At 48.4% G+C, this 5,577-nt stretch overlaps 1 long non-coding RNA gene across 1 annotated transcript; it reads left to right on the plus strand.

Annotated features, from left to right (window-relative positions):
• Nucleotides 1–38: 38 nt before the first annotated feature.
• Nucleotides 39–1,812, plus strand: LOC110473468 (uncharacterized). Its single transcript, XR_002465880.3, has 3 exons — nucleotides 39–174; nucleotides 686–815; nucleotides 1,420–1,812. It is a non-coding gene; the product is annotated as an uncharacterized LOC110473468 (long non-coding RNA).
• Nucleotides 1,813–5,577: the final 3,765 nt, after the last annotated feature.

Genomic DNA, 5,577 nt, shown 5'->3' on the forward strand with positions numbered 1-5,577 from the left:
CGGGCGGTGCTGCCGGTAGTGCCGCGGGGCGCGGCGCGGGCTCCGTTTGGCACCCGCCGCCGGGGCCGCTCGGGGCGTGCGCTGGCCGCCCGCGCCCGCCCCCCGGAACACGAACAGCGGCCCTTTTCCCTGGGAGGAAAACTCGCCAGCCCGTTCCTGGTGTCGGTTTGTAGGGTGCGCTGGCACTGTCAGGGCAGCACCAGTTTGATGTAGGGGCAGCTGGGGTCTGGGACACATCCTTCGATTTTCGGATTTTTTTGCAGTCAGCCACCCCCTCTGGGCCATATGCCCCTGGGCAGAAAGACCAGCCCTTTTCCCTGTGAAGGAAAACTCATCAGTCCAGGTTCCTGATGTCAGTTTGTAGGGTTTGCATGGGACTCTCAGAACAGCACATGTCTGAGGTGGTGGCAGGTTGTGTCTGGGACACATCCTTCGCCCTTCAGATTTTTGCAGCCCACTCAGAGCCACAGGCCCCTGAGCACAAACAATGTCACTTTTCCCTGGGAAAGAAAACTCCCCAGCCGAGGTTCCTGATGTCGGTTTGCAGGGTTCCCTTGGGACTGTCAGGGCAGCCCAAGTTCGAGGTGGTGACAGGTTGCATCTGGGACACATCCTGCACCGTTTGGAATTTCAGGAGGTGGCCATGATCATCTGCATGTCTGAGGATCTGTTTCTTCTTGTTCAGTGCAGTGGGAGAGCAGCCTGGGTTTCTGCAGCAAGCCCTGCCAGGAAAGCATCGTGTCATCCCACCAGATGGGAAGAACATTAGAACATTGCTGCATGCAAAACAACTGATCTTGTTGCAACTAGGTCAGGTAAGAACTTCAGGCTGCTAACAAAAATAGGCCTTTAAACTCTGACTTCTGTGGATGTTTAGAGGTATAGGTGGAATATTTGGCTATAAAGCAGGTGCTTTGTCACTTCACAGCCCATGTCCAGGGATTTGTGCTTGGCTGAACACAGAAGCCTTGTGTGTGTATGTGGGAGCAACATTATGGGGAAAAAGATCAGGATTGACTGGACTTCCTCTCAGCAGGATATTTGTTTTGCAGCATGAATACCCATGACTTGCATGCTGACATTCTGATGTCTGATTTGTCCACTGGTGCTAAACTCTGCAGTCATTGCAATAGGAAGGGAAGATTTGGAACTTTGCTGAACAAGAGGAAAAAAAAAAAACCTTTTAAGTTTTCAGTGGAGACCTTTCATGGTGCCAATAGCTAGGAATCCATTTCATCTTAAATCAAAGCTGTCATAGGAGAGCCAATAGAATCTGAAAATTAGGGCTATGCCTTTCATGGGTTTTACATTACTCATTTTGAACAGAGCTGAGAGAAGCTTGGCATGAAGCCACTGTCCAGAACAATGTAGGGAAGCATATGTGGTTTGAGAATTACTCAATACCATTTGGGCCTTCAGTTTTTCCTGTCTTTCAGTCCAAGAAGATCCAGGATTCAGTTTTCTCTGCAGTTAAGAGACTCTACACAGTCTTCTTGAAAATCCAAGTTCATATCTGGATATAACTCTTAGCCAAGGGTGGCCAGAGTGTCAAGGTGGTCAAATGCAGTTCCCATAACAAGGTGACACCACCTGAGCAGCGAGAGGGCCCTGCTGGCATGGGAGCACAGGACAGCCCAAACCTCCAGCCCTCGAGGAACTGGGCTCACAGGGACTGCTGGAGGTGACACCCCTGAGCTGCTGTGGGTCCCTGCTGCATTCCCAGGCAGCCTCACCTCAAAGGGGGCTCCTGTGGAAACAGTCACCTCTGTGAGGGTGCTCCCCACCTTCCTGCATTAAAGGGAGACTGGTGAATATTTAGTGTCACCTTCATTCTTTGAAGCTTTTTCTATGGGGGAAGAGTTTGAAAGGTCAATATCCTTGCATTAGACTATTTTGTGCAATGCCAAGGTGAGGGAGTTAAACAAGTGGTTTCATGAGCAGCAGAAGTCAGGAACCCTGCTTTCCTCCAGATTTGGGGAGGGTTTTCTTCTCCTTCTTGCCTCGTTCAGGTGTAGGACCCCAGCACAGGATGATTACCCAAGACTGGATTCTTTCCCTAGGTGGGACAACTACTGGAATATTTTACTCAGAACAATTGCTTTTCCTGGAATTTCCAGCCACCTGCCCAATTCAAACTTGGCTGAGACAGCTACCAAGCTTAAAAATTATTGCAGAATACTGACAGAAAAGGCATAAGCTCCAGTTCTTCAGGAAGTCAAGCTATCTCTGTTTTTCACTTCCCCCATCATCCCAAAGACAGCTGGTGCAGTAACCTCTGGAAATAAAAAACTTGGAGCTTTTGCCCTCCGCTGGCAGGATTCTCACTCTGTCAGAGAAATAAAAACAACAACAACAAAGTCATTCCCTCCTGCAAAACTCAACAGGATGCTTCTCCAGCTTGCACACAAAGATGTCTTTGCCCAAACAGGAACACAGGACTCAAAGCAACAAACTGGATTATCAATCCATTACATTTGTGAAAAAATGGAGAATTCAAAAGGGGATCTACCCAGCCGCATTTCCTCAACTCCATGACAATATTTAAGTTACTGGCAGGATAATTTAACGTGAAGGCTTAAATGTCAAGCCAAATATTCTACCTTCTGCTGTTCAGCCTGACTTCAGCAAGCTGTTCTGCAGTAGATTCTAACTCACCCAACTTTCTGCCTGTCCAAAGCAGCCACCTGTGTCTCTGCAGTGCTCTTGTGTGGCCTCCTGTGCCCACCAAGGTTTGCTGTGTTTGCTCTCTGCAGGCACAGGTGTTATCCCAGAGCTGGCACACACCATCCATCCCAGGCAGGCACCTCTGTGCCCTTGCATGCCACTCAGATGAATCACAAATGCTCTGTGTGCTGTTCACCTGATAGCTGGAGAAGCACAGAGCACTGGATACATCAGTTGCTTGACCTAATTAACACTGCAGAAAAAAGAGGGGATGGTATTTTGATTCCTCCTGTTCTGACCTAGAAGAAAACCACATAAACACTGCATCTGGGCAGCAAAAATTAACAAACCTATCCCACCTCCCCAAAATGAGACAAATGTTTCCTGAATTAAATTATTTAGTGAGTGGGTTAAATCAGGACTTGACCTACATGATATATTTCCCATGTATGTGTTTGAATCAAAATTTCCAGTAGCTAAACTCTGACTAACCCCACCGCCCAGTGCTCCTTCTTCCCCCTTTTAATTCCTGGCATGTTGGTGATTTTTTTTTTTTTTTTTTTTTTTTTTTTTTTATTCACAACCCAAATATAAGTAAGGCTTTTGACATCCCTGAACTGTGAACAGTGACCGTGGGGACTCACATTAACATTACAGAGCTGTGTCCCCCTCCATAATTTCACTGTCAGGGTGGCTCTGCTGACAAGTGCATACAAAATGGAGAACAGAAAAAACACATGAAACAGGGAAGTGGCAAAGAAACAGGGAAAAATCATGAGGAAGCAAGGCAGACATTTTTCTTAAACAATGAGCTGGAGGAAGAAATAAAATATATTTTCTTATTAGACAATGCAATGATAAAGTTTCCAATAATATTAGCAAAATTCTGCCTTTGAATTCTGGGCAAAACTTATTGTATTACATCAGGTAATTTTGGGTGGACAGACTCTTAACTCTACATCACATGTCACAGTTATACACGATTCAACTCTTGCCATCAAGTGATTTTGTTTCTCTGACTCCAGAATTTCATCCAATCTCCATCTTAGATTTTTAAAGATATTAAATGACAGAACAGAAGGCTTTTGCACAATGTAAATGATCTCACTATTACAGAAGGTAACCTTGTTGACAAGTCTTCATGGTTACTGAGAAAACAACACCAACTCAAACTACAGCTCTGTTTGCCTGCATTTATCACCTGAAAATTCCTTTACAGCAGTGTAAGCTGGACAAGACCCGTAGTTTCAGGCTTCAGTACCACACGTGGCTAAGCTGATGAAAGAGCTGGTTATCCAGAAAGAGAAGCCTGGCTCCCCTGCTTTCCTTTCCCTGTGTGGTCCTGTCCCTTTTGGCAGCAGCAGGCTGATAGATTAGCTCACCACACCTTGGAGAACCTCACCCAGTGGCTCAGTCTTGAGTCTCAAGCCTTGTCCCCGTCTCAAGAGAACAGTTTAAGTTTCAGTACACACTGAAACAAAGCCCAGATAAATGATGAATAAGAGATTCTGTGTTTACTTTCATAGGAGGACTTAGCAGAACAGAAAAAGCCATAACCACTGAGAGTCCAGACTAGATCCAAAAAGAGATTCAGAAAGAAAACTGCAATATTCATAGTCAAACCAAACTAAAACAAAGAAACAAAAGCACAATCACTGAGACCTGTTTGTTCTGATACCACAGCAGGGACTCCAGCATTAGATTTACTGTCTTGTACACATACACATCCCCAGCCACTCCAAACCACAGCAGGGCGAGGTGTGTCTGACATCCTTGAGCACAATCACCCTTTTCAAGGCAAGGTCATACATGCAAAACTAACAGCAAGAGTTTGCAAATTAAAGGTGTTAAGAATCCTAACATACCAAGAAGTAGTTACTTTATAGGTGCAAGCAGTGGTAACTTTTAAGTGTTTACTCCTGTGGGCTTCAATGACTTACACCACCATAGGAGAGGGTGCCACTTTGTGTAGAGAAGGGGTTTGATATGGGAAGCCAAATGTTTTAAAAGCAAGCTTCCGTGACCCATTCAGAATGTGTGTATCTTGCTAACAATTCACCTTTCTAAAGCTTGAGATTAAAAGCTAAGTGGCCTGAACATGAATTATTTTCTGTGATATTCTGTACTTACTGTCTGGTGAAGACACCATGGGTTCCACTCCAAAGTCAGCTTAATCTGCCGCACTTAATAACTTTAGACTTATGCATGTACTGGAAAGCAAACACATCTGTGTCTTTGATACTGCAAGGCCTTTTGAGCAGTATTGAGACGCAGCTTATTCTCAAAAAACACAGAGAACGATCAGGACACTGGGAAATGTGTGCAGCGCGAGCTTAGCTCTCCTCAACACCTCTGGAAGGGAACAAACCATCCTCGGGAAGTTTAGAAACAATTCACACCAACTCGCAAGCTTCCGCAAGCATTCTCATCGATTCTCCTTTTGTTTTTTCACTTTCGGAACACCTCGGGGAGAAGCGAGGCGCTCGCTGAGGCGCGGGCGGTTCGCGCCGCCCTCCGCGCCGCTCTCGCGAGACGCCGCCGCGCGGGCTCCATCTTGGGCATCGGTGCGCGGAGCTCCGCGGGCGCGGCCGTGCCGGGCCGTGCCGGGACAGCGGGGACAGCGGGGCCGGCGCTGTTTGCGCTGTGTACGAGGTCGCAGCGAGGGGCGGAGGCGGTGGCTGCGGCGCCGCCTGCGCCGTCCCACCTGCGGCGGCAGCGTGTCCCCGCCCCGCGCGCCGGCGCCCCCGCCTCGCTCGCCGCTCGGCCGCACGACCGCCGGCCGCGCCTCTCGGGGCCATCCAGCCCCTCGCGGCGCTGCCCGCGGAGGGAGAGAGGGAGGGAGAGCGGCGGGGGAAGGCGGGGACACGGCCGCGCTCGGCCTCGCCCCCCGCGGCTGCGGCAGCGGGGCGGGGC

Source organism: Lonchura striata, chromosome 30, assembly GCF_046129695.1.
Source record: "Lonchura striata isolate bLonStr1 chromosome 30, bLonStr1.mat, whole genome shotgun sequence".
NCBI lineage: Eukaryota > Metazoa > Chordata > Aves > Passeriformes > Estrildidae > Lonchura > Lonchura striata.